The sequence below is a fragment of the Ursus americanus genome, chromosome 34 (genome assembly GCF_024610735.1).
Source record: "Ursus americanus isolate L20-20 chromosome 34, mUrsAme1.1.p, whole genome shotgun sequence".
Classification (NCBI taxonomy): Eukaryota; Metazoa; Chordata; class Mammalia; order Carnivora; family Ursidae; genus Ursus; species Ursus americanus.
Genome location: NC_142160.1, coordinates 23,768,387 through 23,787,698, shown reverse-complemented (window position 1 = coordinate 23,787,698; position 19,312 = coordinate 23,768,387). Strand labels below are relative to the sequence as shown.

Genomic DNA, 19,312 nt, shown 5'->3' with positions numbered 1-19,312 from the left:
AATTCTGAAAATGACATCAGTGTAAGTTCTAACAACATGGTAACTGTGGTTTATGAACACTATGAAAAGTATGAGTAACCCTTAATAACTCACTTATTGGGAACAGAACCACCATAGAGGGGAATTCAGATTCTGCACTTCACAAGGGCACCTGCCGGAGGGGCAAGCGAGGCTGAAATGCTGTCTGGTCTCCACTTGCAAGCTGCAGAGCTGCAGATACTGGGCATCTTGTCATTTTTACAGTGCCGTGCTTTGTGCTAAGAACTTCCCTGGCTGTAAATACCCCACGGTCAGAGGTAAAAATAAAGGACTGTAGCATCGGGAGTCATTCACACATAAGAAACACAACAGAAGACTTTCACTTTGCAATCAGAGGGCTCCTCCTAAGACCACCAGGCACTGTGCTGGGGAATCCCAGCCAGGTTAGCTCTGTCACTTCAAGTCCTGACAGATGTTTGTGACTCCCAACACAGTGCAGGGGTAGATTAAAAAACAAAACAAAAACAAAACGAAAAACAAAAAAACAGCCAGATACCAACCCACGATAAACATGTCTATGGACCAGAAACAGAAGAGATGAGCAGGGATGGAGCACAGCAAGGGAACGGGCAAGAAGAGGGAGAGAAAAATCAATAGGTAAACAGAGAGAGATGGACCGTGAAATAGATAGGTAGATAGCTGTGTGGATAGAGACGGCACAGAAGGGAAAACCAAAATTCCAGACAAAATACCAACATGGACTGACAGTCACTGACTTGTTCCAGCACACAGATTCGTGTCACCTCTGGCGGCGGGACAGGAAGACAACAAAACCCGCCCTAGTATTAGAAAGCGGTATGGCTGGATGTATGCTCCTATGTGAAGGGTAACCACTCAAAGAAGGGGAATGTGATGTTTAGCTTCGAAACCGGCAGAGAAGTCAAAGGGGAAGGTAGGGAAGTTTGTCAGCCATTCAGATGCAGGGAAGGAGAGAAAAGGAATAAAGTAAAAGAGTGGCAAAGAGCATGAAATAAGGTAGCAAAAACGAAGTCCAGCCCAACAGTGCTCACTGGGAAACTTGCCATCAAAAGACGGCATTTGTCTGAATGCTTTAAAAATAAAAGGTCTGTGTTGGTTACAAAAAAGCATACCAAAGACAAAACTACACAGAAGGGGGGCACCTGGGTGGCTCAGTCGGTTAAGGGTCTGCCTTCAGCTCAGATCATGATCCTGGGGTCCTGGGATCGAGTCCTGCATTGGGCTCCTTGCTCAGTGGGGAGTGTGCTGCGCTCTCTCTCCCTTTGGTCTTCCCCCTGCTCGTGAACACTCTCTCTCGGTGTCAAGTAAATAAAGTCTTAAAAAAAAAACCTACAAAGAAAGGCATAAAATGAGGTGATAGAAAATATATATATTAGATATTATATTAGATATTCAAAATTTTATAGAAAATCTATATTTATATTATTCACATTATATTATAATATATATTTTTCTCTTTATCATCTCATTTTGTATGTATCTATCACGATAGATAGATAGATAGATAGATAGATAGATAGATAGATAGATGATAGATAGATAGATACAGAAAGATAGTCAGGCAAACATCTAGCCAAAATAAAGCCAGCATACCAATATTTGGATTAGATAAATAGAAGCTAAGGGAAAAAGCATTAAGAGACATAATTTGGAATCCCACATAATAGTGACCCGAACAATCTATCAGGAAAATTAAAAAATCATGAATTTGTATGCAACTAAGAACAGAGCCAAAAATACATATAAAGCAAGACTAAAAAAAAAATGACAAGAAGAATTTGGCAAATATATAATCATGGTGGGAGATTCTTAACATTTCTAATAGAAACTGATAGATGAAGCAGACCAAAGGTTAGTAAAAATATAGAAGACTGAAACAACCAAGTTAACAAGCTTGATCTAATGGATATACAGAACCCCGCCCTGGAAGAGAACATACCGTCTCAACTAAACACGGAAGGTTTATAGAAACGGATCATGTTCTAGGTCACAGAGGAGGCCTCAACAAATTCAGAGAACAGCTATCACATAGGTCATGTTCTCCAACAATAAAGCAATTACATTAGAGGGAAATAAGAAGATAATTTTCAAAAGAAGAGTCACTGCTAGAGCAGGAAGAACAAATGGGCCATGAACTCTGAGAGACATACATTTAAATTAGGCTCAGCACACGCCTGCTGAGTGCCCTTGGACAAAGCCCTTAACCTCTCTGGGCCTTGGTTTCTCCCTATGTCACATGGGTAACAGTAATACCTCTCTCACAAAATTCTCATGCAGAGGACATGAGGAACTAGCTTAAAAGCACCTAGCACAGTACCTGGTAGACTCAAATCCTAGTTTCTGTCCTTTCACAAAATATGTGCTCAATAAACATCGCTCAAATTGATAGCTGCATAAATGGATACCAAGTAGAGATAAATATATATTCTTTTGCAACGGAATTTAGAATGGAATTTAATTAATCAACGAGGTTCTATTTGTTAAACAGAGACAAGAAAAAGTATCGCACATTCTGTTTTAATTATCATCTATTCAAAAAAAAAGAAAGAAAAGTTTTTGCCAGGGCCTCTGGAAAGTCTGTGGCCACAACCTGCTGTCCCTCTCATGTTCACTTTTGTAATCAGTTCATATCATGAGGTCATTTTATCCAAATAAAGAGAACTTCTTTTGTAAAAGATGAGAAACGTGGAAGGCAATGTGTGAGACCTCACAGCCACAGTGCAGAAAAAGGCAAGCTGTGGGCACCATTTTTCAGAGGAGACCAAACTAAATCCAATGAGCCTATGTCAGCTAGATATGAGACAGAATTTCCCAATCAGGGTTGGCACTCCATTCCATCAGGCAGGGGGTTGTGGGCTCTCCTTCCAAGTTTGGTATTTCCAGACGTCCTGAACTTGATGCAGGCTGTAGGACAAGCTGAGATCCACCCAACTAGTCACCGCGACAGTTAATGAGGTGTGTGCCGTGAGGTGGCACAAAGACAGCCTCCATCACTCTCTGCAGCCTGCCTGGCTCTCCTTCCCACAAGGTTTTTCAACTTGGGCGTGGGCCAGTTATCTGTTTGGTTGCTTCATTTCTATGAGACTCAGAAGAAAGATTTTTCTGCTGTCTTCGTGTTTTCACTGGTGCCAAGGACACATCAATTTCATTCTTAGGTGGAGCAAGACGTTTCCATGGTCCACACCAAGGCTTTGATCAAAGAAGAAAACTATTCCAGATTTTGGAGAAACGTGGCATTGGTGACAAAGCAGACAAGACAGGATGGACTGTTAAGGAATTCAGCACTGTCAGTAGGAAGACAGCATGTGGTTCTAATGCTATGAATGGTCCTTAACTTCATTTTTGCCAGGAAACTACAGTATCTTGGTTTTTCCACCCTCACTTAAAAAACAAATTAAACATTTCCAAAACACACACAAAAAAATTGGATTAACTAGTGAAAAAATAACCACGCTAGCTGGATCAGTCCTTTATATCATGTACCCAAATAAACTCCAGGTAGATTAAATTTTTAAGGTAAAATTAATGTAGGTAAATGCTTTTAAATCTTAGAAGATCTTCATAAGCTTGAGACCAAATGCAGAAGCTGAAGGAAAAGATTAACATATTGTAAATATTTGTATGGTTAGAAAAATAATAAATAAGTCTAAGACGACAAATAGGAAAAATGGTCTTAACATAATCTATGACAGAGTTCATGTTCTTAATATATAAAAAGTAAATATCCAAAAATAAAAGGAAAATGGGAAATGGGCATGATCAGTCACTTCCCAAAAGAGGAAATACAAGTGACTTGTAAACAGGCCTAAGAGAAAAATGCAACTTTAGTATTGAACAAGGAAATGCAAATTAAAACAATGAAATACCATTTTATTTATTTGTTTGTTTATTTTACTTATCACATTGATAAGAATTTGAGTGACTAGCCAGCGTTACTGAACCCACTGTTGACAACTATGTGGGGAAATATCTTACCAGGCTGGCAAGAGTAAAAGCAGTACAATTTCCAGGGGGGTAGGGAAGGGAGGGAGATGGAAATTGTACAATACACTAAAATTCTTAAAAGTGGACATATTCTTTGATCAAAGAATTTTATTTCTAGGAATTTATTCTGAGGAAATAATCAAACAGAAGTACAGTTGACCCAAACAACACGGGGGTTAGGAGCCCGACCCCCCCATGCAGTCAAAAATCTACATATAACTTGGACTCCCCAAAAACTTAACTAATAGCCTACTATTGACCAGAAGCCTTATGGATAACATAAACTGTCAATTAATACATATTTTGTATGTTATATGTATTGTATACTGTATTCTTACGATACAGTTAGCTAGAGAAAAAGTGTTATTGAGAAAACAGTAAGGAAGAGAAAATACATATACAGTACGCAACGGTTTTTATCAAAAAATAATCTGCCTGCTAGTGGACCCGTGCAATTCAAACCCACGTTGTTCAAGGGTCGCATGTACATAGATATGCCTTTAATTCTCCCAGACTTCTTTGTAATAGCAATAAATCAAAAAATAAATAGCAATAAATCAAAATCAGTAAATAAATCAACCTACATGTCAGTCGGTAGTGGAACTTTTAAGTAAATTGTGAAACATACACATGATGAAGCACTTTGTGATGACTGAAAATAAAGACGTGAAACCATATCCACTGACATGCAAAAATGCCCACAATGCATTAAGTGAAAACATGGAGGTAAACAGGGTTTGTAGAGACGGACCCATTTTCCCTCAAACTTTAATCTAGTATGTGTATTTGTACATGCCCATAAATAATACATGGGTGGGGAAGGGGGGGGAGTCCAAGAGGATAAACAGTGAAATTTTCAAAGCTGTGCTCGCTCAGTGGTAGATTACAAGGAACTTTCCCTTTCTTCTTTATGTTTTTCTGATTATCTTTTTTTTTTTAACAAATGAACATTTTTTACTTTAGGGTTGGAAAAAAAACCACAAGGCAATTTATACTGAGGACTATAAAAAGAAGAAAGCATAGCTTAACTAGGCAAAGAAACTCTAGGCTTGGAAACTTCTGGGCTTTGCTGCAGAATTTAATCCAACCGTGAACCTTAACATGTCTCAGGATATCTCGTGATAACTCAAGAACTGTTTCCTCTTCTTGTTTTCACTGGGCAGCAACTCTGTACAGACATCCAGTAGACATCCTCTCATCCAGGTCCACTGACAATAATTGGGGCCACCATCAGCTCCTGTACGAAGGCGCTCTGGGACCCCCTGGCAGGTGGGGAGGAAGCCCAGGGAAGCATCACTCCTTAGTGTCCTTCTCTGAAGGAGATACAAAATGTTTATCACACCAGTGTTGAAACCAGACTTCTGTTGCTAGGGATGGGTCTACATAAGGCACTCAGAACAGTGCCTGGCACTTTGGAAGTGCTCCGCGTTGGTTAATTACACTCCCGGGGCTCACCATCTCCCTGCTTCCAAATGTAAGGAATGCATCAGGGCTTAGCAATGACCGCATACACCTACGAGCTTAGGGTGACTGAAAAAGCCTCTTCTCAGGGAAAGTGCACAAGGGGGCTGCTCCCTGGTTCCTATCCCTCCCCCTCTTAGCTACTTGTGAATGGTTAAATAACATGCAGGCGACCTGGTGAACCAAGGCTGATGATCTGGTGGAGGCAGAACCTAAACCCATCTTCGCCTGCCTCCCCTGCACCCCAACACCCAACATTTACTCTCTACTCTTGGTAATATGTAAGGAGGTAAACATATATTTATACCACCTGGCTTACCGGGTGAACAGAGATGAAAATGAATGTGCCCAAAGATACATGCTTCTAGAATATATCTGGTCTTGTGCTTGTTTGCGTTCTTTGTGGCACTTTAATGTTTTCTCTTTCAGAAGGCATGTTTGTGGAATTGCCAAAGATATTTGCCATCCAAAAAGATGATAAGAAGTGAATCTGCAAAAGGGGCCAAATTTTCTTTTAAAGACAAAAGCAGCCCCGTACATGCTGCCTGAATGTCCGAGAAACTTCGGACTCATGAAGCAAGCACCCGCTCATCTCTCATGCTCCTTGTCCCTCTGTCCTCACCAGGGGACATCTTCTGGCACCCTCTCAGGGTCCTATTTCAGAAACATTGACCCTAAATATTTTGTATATTGTGGCTTAGGCTTCAAAGGAGATTTTGCTTCATGTTTCATGTTTTTAAAGAATTCGTGCACGTTAATGGTTACTGAGGGAAACGTTTCTAGTTTGCCTCGATTATGCTGACACCTAATAGTGTTTATGGACACTTGTTCCATCATATAGTGGCCACAGCTTCTGAAACCAAAATCGAGGCATGTGGTTTAACAATCATGGGTATATTTATGAGGGCAGAATAGTTAGCAAACCAGAAAATCCAGGCCATATGCATGCCATTAACTATATATAAGGAATGATGGGAATGAATAATGTATGAATAGAGGGATGGCTTACGTCTTTCAGCTGGCCCGTGTACATGAATGGGTTTTGAGGGGTCAACTAATTGAAAGTCACTATGTTGATTCTGCTCTCTTTCCCATTGCTTATTTAATTGATGTCGACTCTCTTCATTAGCTCAGTTAATCCGAAAAAATGATGGATTATCCTGATACTTGCTCTTCTCTAAGACAAATATAAAATTATTTTATAAGCCCTTTAAGTTTGCTAAGAAACTTATGAGAACCATTATGTAAATAATCCATTAGTTTGCAAATCATGCCTAGAAAAATATCGCATTAATTTACCAATTGCTGATGGATAAAATCATGACCTGCAGACGTATTTTGAAATTGAAAGTATATTTTGATGGAAAATAAATGTCATGGCCCATTTCTCTCAACAAAAGTGCATGTTTGCAAAAGAGCAGGAGAGCCCGTCTAGATGTGACCTAGGGAACGCCACCTAAAAGTACCTAAATCACAGGGCTGTTCTGTGGACTCAGTGAGTTTATATTTGCAACGTGCTTAAAACAGTGCCTGGCACATGCTAAATGCTGTATAAATACTGTTCACAGGGTTGGCTTTAAAATGGAATTGTTAACTTTTCTTTTCAAAAGTCTTTTGAAAAGCCTGTCAGAGGTTTTAGCTAACATTTATTTTTGATATGAGGTCTTTTTTACTTTTTCAATGTAAAATCTATAGATTCATCATCATGGATTAAAACCCATATCCTATTTGTACTTATTTATGGGCATTTTTTTTTTCCCCTGCAATTGTGCGGTTGATGGCCAGGAACCAAATCTTTGCCTAAACACGATCTGCTGTTCCCTTTTCTTCTGGCCAATATGACCCATCAGGACATGACAAATATGCATACACAGATATACTGTGTTCCTAAATATGGTCTCTGAGCAAACATGGCAACCATATGAAATCTTGAATACATTAAAATATGTTAAATAAGTTGAATTAATTACAATACAAACAGGCTCTCCACTGTACTAAATGAGTCGCTGTTGCTCCCAGATGCTTTGAATAAAGTCTGATGGAAACTAAGCAAAAGCAAGGTATGTCCTTAGATGTTCAGGCTGCTGGGGAGGATGGAACGACAGGGAAGGTATAGTCAGCTTGCTTTGTGCTCGGGGAAACCTGTCTGAGCCAGTTTGATAAGCCAGCAGGGCGTGGCCTTCCAGAAAATTCTATCCCATGGAGGCCTAAAAAGTTTTGTGGGAAAGAATTCTTAAGAAAAGGACATTGAGACAAGCTTGAGCTGGCGGAAAAGCCTAGCATTGTTACAAAGATGTGTCTCCAAACGTTAATCTGTGTCTGAAATTGATGTGGGTGTGTGTGTGGGTGCGAAGGGAAAGTCAGCAAAAGTAAACACTGCAAATGTCACTCGACTGAGCGTTCTAAGACACACACACAGCTTTGATATTCTCTAAACAAATATGACAGGAAGAAAGCTGGATCTCCTTTCCCATCTTTCCACAGAATGTCATCCTACTGGGAAGTTGGACGTGTCTATACCAGGATGGGGGGTAGCTTCTGGCAGAAGCAGGGGAGGAACCAAGTGGCAGCCTGTGGTGTGCCGGGGCAGTGCAGTGAGCAGGCCCACGCAGAACGGCCCAGAAGAAGTGGCTGTGTCTAGCAAAGGGGCTCAAAACAACATGGCCTGTGAAGACACAAGGGATACAACCAGAAGCATTATCAGGGCATGAAGATCCTGCCTCACCCAGAAAAGCGAGAGCCACATAGGGGTTGAATAGCAGATCTGAGCAGGCAGAAGAAAGAAGCAGCCAACTTGGACAGTTGAAATTATCAAGTCTGAGGAGCAGAAAGAAAAAAGGATGAAGAAAGTGAACGTTCACTGAAAAGTCAACTAACATGCTGAACACAACATATAACCTGTTTATACATTTAAACATATACCTACAAAGATTCTGCACAATAGACACATTTTTGAAAATAAATAGAATTTTCAAAAATGAAATTTTCAGAGGAGTCACTTTTTTACAGAATCGGCTAAATAACGAATAACATTCCACACATGTATTTGTCCGGTGCCTGCCATGTCTCAGATCCTTCTAAGTGCTTGGGATGCAAACGTGAACACAACAGGAAGAACATTCCAGTGAGTGGGTGGGGCACTGCTCTCCTGTCGCCACCTCGAAATTCTGAATAAATTTGGAATAAGAGCAGTCAGATAGCCAGAACTTGTTCGGTTCATCCTAGAGCCTTTCTTTTTCTTTCTTTCTTTCTTTCTTTCTTTCTTTCTTTCTTTCTTTCTTTCTTTCTTTCTTTCTTTCTTTCTTTCAGATTTTATTTATTTGACAGAGAGAGAAAGCGAGAGTGCGCGCAAGCACGAGTGGGGGAGGAGCAGAGGGAGAGGGACAAGCAGACTCGATGCTGAGCACAAAGCCAAGCTTGGGGCTCGATCCCAGGACCCTGAGTTCACAACCTGAGCTGAAATCAAGAGTTAGATGCTCAATTGACTGAGCCACCCAGGCACCCCTGTAACATTTCTTAAGAAGCTTAGGTTAGGGGCGGCTGACTCAGTTTCTAGACCAGGAATCAGAAAGCTGGATTCTGTAAAGGACCAAGCAGTAAATATCTTCAGCTTTGCGGGCCAAGTGGTCTCTGTCACAACTCCTTAGCTGGCCACAGTAGCGAGAAAACAGCCAGAGAGGCCAGGCTAAACAAAAGGGCATGGCTGTGACCCTGGGCTACACAGAGCAGCCCCAGGCCGGTTGCCAGCCCTGCCCTAGGGCCTGTAATGTTGACTCCCCATTTACTATGATATATTCCCAGGCAGGGTAAGGTTACATGTCAACCTGTAGGTGGGATAAATGACAATTAAAAACTTATAGCTCATTGCCCTGCAGGATATTCCCCAGTTTTGTATGAATTTTGCAGAGTCCTTTGCCAGTGAGTGTTTTCCCACCCACTGCACTGTGTGTATGCGGTAGATACAGGAATGGATATGCACGTAGCCGGGAACATCAGTCCCCATATCTGCCTGTGTATCTGCCTTGTCATCCTGCCCGGACCCTCGTTAATTAGCTAAATCTTTTACATATGCTTAACTACCCTTTTGTATGGAAATAGCGGTTTTTTACTTTTTAAATATGGTACTTCAACAACAATCCAGAAGAGAGGCAGGGACAGATACAGAAGGAACGCGGAGTTTGAACAGGCCACGTGGCAGACAGGATTCTCCCTGAAGTCTCTGCAGCTCGCCTCAGTGAGCCTCAATGAATCAGCTCCAACACGGAAATATCACAAGCTGCCTTATTGTCTCCACGAAACCAGCTCCAGGAAAAAGATCTGAAGAAGGATGGCTTCTTCCTTTTTTATACCAATGTTAAGTGACCACCATACAGGGAAGCTTCACAGAAGGGTCAGCATGCTGGGCTCTCCCCATCACTGCCCACTCCCTGCAAGACCCGTCCCTCCGTCCTCCCTCCTCTCAGCCTCCCCACTTCAAAACAGGAACCTGGAAGGCAAGGCCTCCCAGCCCCTGCAGCGAATTCCTCCATGTTTTCCCGACTTTCAAGCCACAGAAACCTTCCTCCTTAATTCCACTAAGACGGAGCTAGAATTTTTCAAAGTAATGGTTTACTCTAAAACCAAAGGAAGGAAAACATAACAGGAGATCACCCACGGGGGATGCGGTCCCAGGTGTGTGCTGCCAACCTAAGCCCCTCAGGCTGTGGTCCACGCACCTGTGGCTCAGAGATAACAAAGTACCAGAAGCAAAGCGAGATAGCAGAGGGAAGAATGGCTATGGGGGTCACTCCGCCAGGTGGTTTGTAATGGCTCATTAGCATAAAAACAGCGCAGCCTGTGGATTCTAAACTGTGTATTTAGACAAGCTAAGGGTAACTACTACTTTGCACAGTGTAGGCAGAGCGGAGAATAGAGAGTCCAGAAAGCTTCCTAAATCCCTGTCCATTACTCTCCAACCATTAGCCAACAAAAATACACTCATTCACATTTGAATTCCTTCAAAAAAGAGAAGCCCAATCGTAAATGAATTAGAAGGAAAGAATCTAAACAGTTTGGGGCAGACTGTTTGCTAATTGCTTTCATTTTAAATTATCTCCATAGCTTTCTGACATGACTGTTTTTAACCAATAAGCAAACAAAAATAAATGAAAACAGAAAAGAGTTTTTTAAAGGGACAGAGACATATTTGTGTTTACCGGCAGACAGAGTATCTCCTGAGCAGTCTGCCTGAATCAGGAAGTCATGACCCTGGCTCCCTCCCTGTAAGTCCCCCTCCCCCAAAGCCGTTCACAAACATCATTCGAGCCTGTCAGTTCTTCGTTACTGTGTTCCAGATTTGTTACAACCCAGCTCGCTTGCCCTACTCTAAATGGGTCTTGTCTGAATGTTTCTACAAGCTTATCTACAAGTGTTCTTGAACTGACAGCAGTCCAGAAGTCAGGGTCAGTGACAAAAGACAATTGAAAATGCAAAACTGCAGTATCTTAAGGGGGGAAAAGCTACATACACCTACCCTAATAGTTTGTTAAAATACTATTTGTCTTTGAAATTATTTCTTTCATTAAAAAAAATCTTATATGACATATTAAAAAGGTATATATTTTAAATGTACATAGATAATATTTATGTGATATATCATATGAAGGTATAATATAAAATTCAGTCCATTACAACACACTGTTTCTCATAATCTGAATGCTGTCCATAGCTCTCACCAGAGCTAAATGACACATATCCAGGTGCCTGGGTGGCTCACTCAGTTAGGCGTCTGCCTTCAGCTCTGGTCATGATCCTGGGGTCCTGGGATAGAGCCCCGCATGGGGCTCCCTACTCAGCAGGGAGCCTGCTTTTCCCTCTGCCTGCCAGTCCCCCTCCTTGGGCTCTCTCTCTCTCTCTGTCAAAAATAAATAAATAAAATCTTTTTTAAAAATGCTTTAAAATTTTTTAAATAAATAAAATGTGACACATATCCTACTGTCACCCTTGGCCAATGGTCATTTGTGTCCCATGCTGTGAGTTCATTCTCCTGCTATCCAGAGTCTTAAGTGCTATATCATGTGTGTTGTTTACTTTCCTATACGTCCCTTTCTTCTATTTATTTGTATTCTGGTAACTTCTATCCACTCTGGCTGATAAAAGTTGTACAAGTCACTCAAGATGTGAAAATGCAAATTTTACGGCAACTCAAGGAATCTTCAAGAAAATGGTCAAGAAAACTAAAAAACAGGGTTCCAAGACCCTGTAAGGTCTTATCAAGATTTTTCTTATCTAGCTAAAATAAGTTTTAATTTTTATTATACAAGCAAAGCCACAAAATCCTATAAGCAGATTGCATTCCCAAATCAGATACTCTGAGTCCTGGATCAAAGTAGGAAAAGTTCTTCTGGCATGGGGACTGCAAAGAAAAGTAGCCGTGTGATTGCCAACTACAATTCTAATTTAAGAGGATTTGCGAGTGTGAAATCACAGAATTTTCCCTTTGATCAACTCAATCTGATTACCAAATCTTCACAATCCATGCCTGCTCTGTGATTGCAGCCACACCACTGGTGCAGATGGTCCCGGGAAATATCTTTTTGGCATGATGTGTGCACTGGGCTTGCTCACAGAGATAATCAATAATTGTGCTTTCTTAATTTTTTTGGTTTAATTAAGCGTGGATTTCAGAGCACACTTTCGCTTTATATATGTGCACATGCTAGCAAACCACCCAACCTAAAGAAGTAAATACTACTTTCTCCCTTGCTAACAGCTTATTGTGACTTAAAGCACCAAACATAGTTTACACAGAAAAACATACATATGCATTAAATTTTTATTAAAGATGCATAAAATGGGGTGCCTGCTTAGCTCAGCCCATTGAGCGTCAGACTCTTGGTTTCAGCTCAGGTCATGATGTCAGGGTTGTGGGATCAAGCCCTTTCTGGGGCTCTGGGCTGGGCATGGAGCCTACTTAGGATTCTCTCTCTCCCTCTTCTTCTGCCCCTCCCTCACCACTTACACGCAAGCACGCATGCTCTCTCTAAAAAAAAACAAACAAACAAACAAAGAAAAACCACATAAAAGTAGTGAATAAGGAGTCGGTATTATAATTTGCCCAAATTTTCTTTGTCCCCCTTTGATGAAGAAAACAAGACAATAAACATTTCCCATTCGTTTCTGGATAGGAGCCAGTCAGCCAGCACAGCCTGCTTATTAAAGGATTAATTGACTAGCCTGTTCATTCAGATAGTCTCTCAAGGTCACTAATAATTTCCGTTGGACATTAACAATTTTCCCCCTTTTCTCTGACCTCGCTTTGTGGGTCTTCTCTGAAGCACCAGACACTTCTTGAATCTCCCTTCTCCAGATGCCTCCCTGGCCACAGTATTCCAGTTCCCTTCCAACATCTCTGTCTCCTCCTCAGGTCTTCATGAGGTCCCCTTCTTCTACTGACATCTTGAATCCAGATGATCCCTGAAAGAGACTATATTAATGGCATGATCATTCACCCCACCCCATATTCATACTCTCTGCCATGTGTCTTTGAAGTTCTTCCCACTGAAGAAGGGGAGTGTATTTCCCTGATCCTCAACTTGGGGTTAAGTCATGTGCCTTGTTTGGACAAATGGAAGGCTAGTGCATAACAAGATCAAATGTTTCTTGGGTGATCGGGCTTGCCCTCCCGTGCTCTGTTATTGCCATGAGAAAAACATGCCCAGACTGGCCCACTGGTCCCAGAAGAGTCAACAGGCTGGTGCCAAAAGAGGGATAAAAAACCCTCACAGCAGAGTCCAGCCAGGGTCAGCTGAATGCAGATCCATGGAAAATAAATGATTGGTGCCTTAGCCACTGGGTCTTGGGATGATTTGTTATGCAGCACTGCTGGGGACACAGTTTAACTGCTAGAATCCTTGAGATTCTCTTGTCCTCCCTTACCAAATGTGACTTATTCCTGATAGCCTCGGGGCTAAACTGACTTACCATCTGATAATAATATACGATCATAAATAAGTAAGAAAATACAATAACAAATAATATAATCATTAGTATAAGTTAAAATAAATAATAATAAATGATAAATAAGAGATACCATTTTTAAAGTTCCTAATATGTTTTAGGGGTCATGCTGAGAGCTTTACATGTGCTATGGTCCAAAACTCATGATTTTCCAGAAAGAGGAGATATGATTTTGTTCAATTATAAAAGTGTAAACTGAGGCTCAGAGAGGTAAATTGATGTGCCTGAGCCCTCAAAGTAAGGAAATGGTATCCAGCATTTGTACCAGATCTGTTTTCTACACAGCAATGCATAACCAAATAGTACTCATTCCCTGAATTCAACCAAAGCAGTTTTACCTTTTTCTGCTTTCTATGTTGGTATTTCACACGCTCAATTTTTCTTAACCTAGGTATCCTGTTACTAAAAAGAGAAATATGGAGAGCAATGCCCTGCCCCCGTGATCTCAGGTCTTGTGACCTCTCACCAGCAGCCAGCCACATACTGAGAGAGCAATGCAACAGAGACATCACTTTGAGCAAAAGCCCTGCACCTGCACAGCCCCAGCCTGCCCTGACAAATACAGCTGACCTCTTGGTCAGCCTGAGATTATGGAAGGACATCTTGGAACTTCAGAATGGAAGCTTCTTTGTCACCGGAATGAGAGGACTCACTCTTTCGGGTCTCTGACAACTTTGTCCACATCACTCCTCCCCCAAGCCAGCACAACGCAGCCCCTCCCGGGATTTCTCCAGTGAGGGAGAGAACAAGGTGGGCCTGCAACTTCCCCAGTATTCCAGAGCTGTGATGAGAAGTCCACTTCAGTCTTGCCTCATGCAAAATACTGGGGGAATTGGCATGACTAGATCACCAGGGACAGCTAAGAAGCATAAATAAATAAATAAATAAATAAATAAACAAACAAACAAACAAACAAATGGGGGGCAATAACAAAAGAAAGTTGGGAAACCTCAAATAAATGGAACTTAAGTAACACACTCTCGAACAACTGTTGGACCAAAGAAGAAATCAAAAGAGAAATTTAAAACTACTCAAGACCAATGAAAATTAAAACACAACATAACAAAACTTACAGGACTCAGAAAAAGCAGTACTAAAAGGGAAGTTTATAGTGATATATGCCTTCATTAAAAAACAAGAAAGATCTCAAATAAACAACCTAAGTTTATACCTCAAGGAACTAGAGAATGAACAATATAAGCTCAAAGTTTGCAGAAGAAAAGGTGGTAAAGATTACAGCAGAAATAAATGAAATAGCGAATTAAAAAAAATAGAAAAAACTGATAAAACTAAGAATTGATTTTTGAAAACACAAATAAAATCAACAAACCCTTAGCTAGACTAAGGAAAAAAGAGTGAAATTTGAATAAATAAAATCCAAAGGGAAAAAGGAGACATTACAACTGATGCCACAGAAATAAAAAAGATCATAAGATCCTATTATGAACAATTGTACACAAACAAGACAATTTAGAAGAAATGGAAAAATTCCTAGAAGCATACAACCTACCAAAACTGAATCAAGAAGAAAGTGAAAGCCTGACATACCATAACAAATACAGAGATTGAAAGAGTAATCAAAAACCTAACAAAGAAAAACCCCAAACCAAATGGTGTCACAGGTGAATTCTCCCATACATTTAAGAATTAATACCAATCTTTCTTAAACTCTTCCAAAAAATTAGAGTGAACATTCCCAAACTCATTTTACGAGTCCAGCATCACTCTGACAACAAAGTCACACAAAGACACCACAAGGAGAGAGAACTACAGGCCAATATCCCTGAGGAACACAGATGCAAAAATCTTCAACAAAACAATAACAAACCAAATTCAATAGCACATGGAAAGGATCATACACTGTGACCAAGTGGGATTTATCATGCCACTAAATCAATAAATATGATATACCACATTAACAGAATAAAAATAAAATTCAATCATTTTCATAGATGCAGAAAAAAGCATTTGACAAAATGCAACACCCCTTTATGATAACAACTCTCAACAAATCAGATATAAAAGGAACTTACCTCAACATAATAAAGGCCATATATACAAACCTACAAATAACATCATGCTCAATGGTGAAAAACTGATAGTTTTTTCCTCTAAAATCTAGAAAGATCTGGAACAAAGCAAGGATCCCCACTCTTGCCATTTCTATTCAACATAGTACCGGAAGTCCTAACTAGAGCAATAGGCAAAGAAAAGAAATAAAAGACATCCAAATGGGAAAAAAGTATAATTATCTCTGTTTTTAGATGAGATGAACTTATATGTAGAAAACCCTGAAGACTCTTCCCCTGTCAAAAAAAAAAAAAAAAAAAAAACACCACTGTTAGAAATAATAAACAAATTCAGTAAAGTTGCAGAATTGAAAATCAACATATAAAAATCAGTTGCATAGAGTTGCCCTGGTGGCACAGTCGGTTAAGCATCTGGCTTTGGTTTTGCCTCGGGTTGTGATCTCAGGGTCCTGAGAGATTGAGCCCCGTGTCAGACTCCGTGCTCCACAGAGAGTCTGCTTGGGATTCTCTCTCCCTCTCCCTCTGTCCCACTTTCTCACCCCACGCACACACTCTCTTTCTCTAAAATAAATAAATCTTTTTAAAAAATCAGCTGCATTTCGATACACTAACAACAAACTAACTAAAAATGAAATTAAGAAAACACATTTACCATAGCACCAAGAAGAAAACTAAAAAATTAAAAGAGACACAAATAAATGGGAATCTATCCATTCATGGATTGGAAAAATTGATATTGCTTAAATGGCCATACTATCAAAAATGACCTACAGATTCAAAGCAACCCTTAACAAAATCCCAGACATTTTCTACAGAAATAGAGAAAAACAATCCTAAAAGTCATTTGGAACTACAAAAGATCCCAACTATCCAAAGCAGTTTTGAGCAAGAAGAGCAAAGCTGGAAGACATTTCCTGATTTCAGAATATATTACAAAGCTACAGTAATCTAAACAGTATGGTACGACATAAAAATAGACATCTATCTGTGGAACAAAACAGCCCAGAAATAAACCCATTCCTTTACAGTAAAATTATCTTCAACAAGAGTGCCAAGAATACACAAAGAGGAAAGGATTGCCTCTTTAATAAATGGTGTTGGGAAAACTAGATATCCACATGTTTTTTTAAAAAAATGAAATTAGATTGTTATCTTACCACTATACACCAAAATTAACTCAAAATGATTAAAGACTAAAATGTAAGATCTGAATTCTTAAAACTACTAGAAGAAAACTTAGGCAAAAAGCCTCTTGACATTGGTCTCAGCAATGATTTCTTGAGTATGACCCCAACGGCAGGAAAAACAAAAGCAAAAGTAAACAAGTGGGCAATATCAAACCAAAAAGCTCCTGTATAGCAAAGGAAATAACCAAGAGTGAAAAGGCAACTACAGAATGGGAGAAAATATTTGCAAACCATACATCTGATAAGAGATTAACATCAAAAATATATTAAGAACCCCTAAAAGTTAATAGCAAAAAAGCAACCTGATTTTAAAATAGGTAAAGGACTTGAACAGACATTTCCCCAAAGAAGACATACAAATGGCCAGCAGGTATATGAAAAGATGGCCAACTGCCATAATCATCAGGGAAATGCAAGTCAAAACCACAATTAAATCTCACCTCACACCTGTTAGGATGGCTATCATCAAAAGAACAAAAGATAACCATTGTTGGAGAGGTTGTGGAGAAATTGGAACCCTTGTGCACTGTTAGTGGGAATATAAAATGATGCAGCCATCATGGAAAACAGATGGAATTTCCTCAAAAAATTAAAAAGAGACATAACCACATGACCCAGCAATTCCACTTCTGGGTATATATCCAAAAGAATCGAAATCAGGATCTATCCACACTCCCACGATCCTGAGAGCATCATCTACAATAGCCAAGATATGGAAACTATCCAAATGTCCAACGCCAGATAAACTGATAAGGAAAATGTGATCTATATATATAATGGAATATTATTAACCTTAACAAAGAAGGAAATCCTACCATTTGCAACAACACAGATGGACCTGGAAGACATTATGTTAAGTAAAGTAAGTCACTCATAAAAGGACAAATACTGCATGACTCCTCTTTTATGAGGCATCTAAAATTGTCAAACGTATAGACATAGACAACAGAATGGTGGTTACCAGGAGATGGGGAGAAGGAGAACATGGGAGCTGTTGTTCAATGGGTACAGTTACAGTTACACGGGATACGTAAGTGCCAGAGATCTGCTGTGAAACATAGTGTCTACTGTTAACAGTAAGGTATGATGGCACTTAAAAATTTGTTAAGAGGCTAGATCACATGTTAAGTGTTCTTACTGCAAAAACAGAAAATATTTGCAACATTTATGACTGATAAAAAGCAAATTTCCTTAAGTTTATTTTTTAAAGTTCATATAGGGGTGCCTGAGTGGCTCAGTTGGTTAAGCGTCCGTCCAATTCCTGATTTCAGCTCAGGTCATGATCTCAGGGTCATGAGATCAAGCCCCGCCTTGGGCTCCACACTGGGCATGGAGCCTGCTTAAGATTCTCTCTCTCCCTCTCCCTCTGCCCCTACCCCCCCCAAAAAAAATTAAGTTCATATAGTTCAATAAGTAAACAAAACAAAACAAAACCAAAAAAAACCTTGATTGGAAATGTTAAGAAAATAAAGTCAAATATTCAAAAGAGTTTTAAAAAGAAAACAAAAAGGAAAAGAAAATCAGGAGGACCACTGCAGACAGTCAGATAACTGCTACCATCCAGTGTTCAGGAAGCTAAAGTCACTGCCGCTAATTATTGACTCTACCAAATCCCTGAGACAGGTGAACGTCAGGGGAATCCAGAGACTGCTGCACGATCTCACATCTGGGGAAACCATCACTTCCAGAGGATAAGAATGAGGCTTCTATCTGTCTTCCATTTTTCAAATCCATGCAAATGCATCTCAGAGGCAGAACTTGAGCGGCCTCCAGAATGTTGGGGGCACGGCACAGGATTGTAGGAAATGTGGTTTCCAGGCTCCCAACCTTTGTATACAGGGATGCCCAAAAGCAAAGTTAGTCAGAGATAAGGGTTCAAGGGCAGGGAGTTTGGGAAATACATTCATTTTGTCTTGCTGCTTTACCAAATTACCGCACACTCCCGGGCTCACAAAACACAAATTTATCTTACAATTCTGAAGGTCGGAAGTCCGAAGTGAGTCTTATGGGGTATAATAGATTGATTGTGCCTCCCTCCCTCAAAAATGTGCTGAAGTCCTCACCCCCAGTACCTTCGAATGTGACTATTTGGACATAGGGTCTTTACAGAGGTAATCAAGTTGAAATGGGGTCATTCAGGTGGACCCTAATCATTATAAAGGCCATCTTTATAAAAAGGGAGAAAATGAATACAGACAAATAAGCACAGAAAGGAGACCATCTGCACACAGGGAGCAGATGGCCACGTGACTGGGAGGATGCAGGTAAAACCCAAGAACGCCAAGGACTGCCGGTGAATACCAGCAGCTGGAAGAGGCAAGGAAGGGTTCTCCCCTAGAGCTGCCGGAGAGCATGGCCCTGGCAACACTTTAATTTTGTATTTGCAGCCTCCAGAATAGTGATGCAATGGATTTATGTTGTTTTAGGTCATGTAATTTGTAATATTTGTTACGGCAGCTGAAGGAAACTAATACATGGGGCTCAAATCAAGGTGTCGGTAGTACTGCATTCCTTCTGGAGAATCTAGGAAAGAATCCGTCCCTTTCCTTTTCCAAGTTCTAGAAGCTTCCTGCATTCTTTGGCTCATGGCCACATCACTTGGGTCTCTGCGTTCATCGTAACATCTCTTTCTCT

General features: G+C 40.3%; 1 long non-coding RNA gene across 1 annotated transcript in view; it reads right to left on the bottom strand.

Annotated features, from left to right (window-relative positions):
* Positions 1-3,784: 3,784 nt before the first annotated feature.
* Positions 3,785-19,312, bottom strand: part of LOC148107187 (uncharacterized) — a 52,889-nt gene continuing 37,361 nt past the window's right edge. Inside the window, exons 2-4 of the long non-coding RNA XR_015722923.1 lie at positions 12,755-12,918; positions 5,783-5,953; positions 3,785-5,315 (exon numbers count right to left, since the gene is read on the bottom strand). This is a non-coding gene — a long non-coding RNA (uncharacterized LOC148107187). The remainder of the gene's footprint in view (positions 5,316-5,782; positions 5,954-12,754; positions 12,919-19,312) is intronic.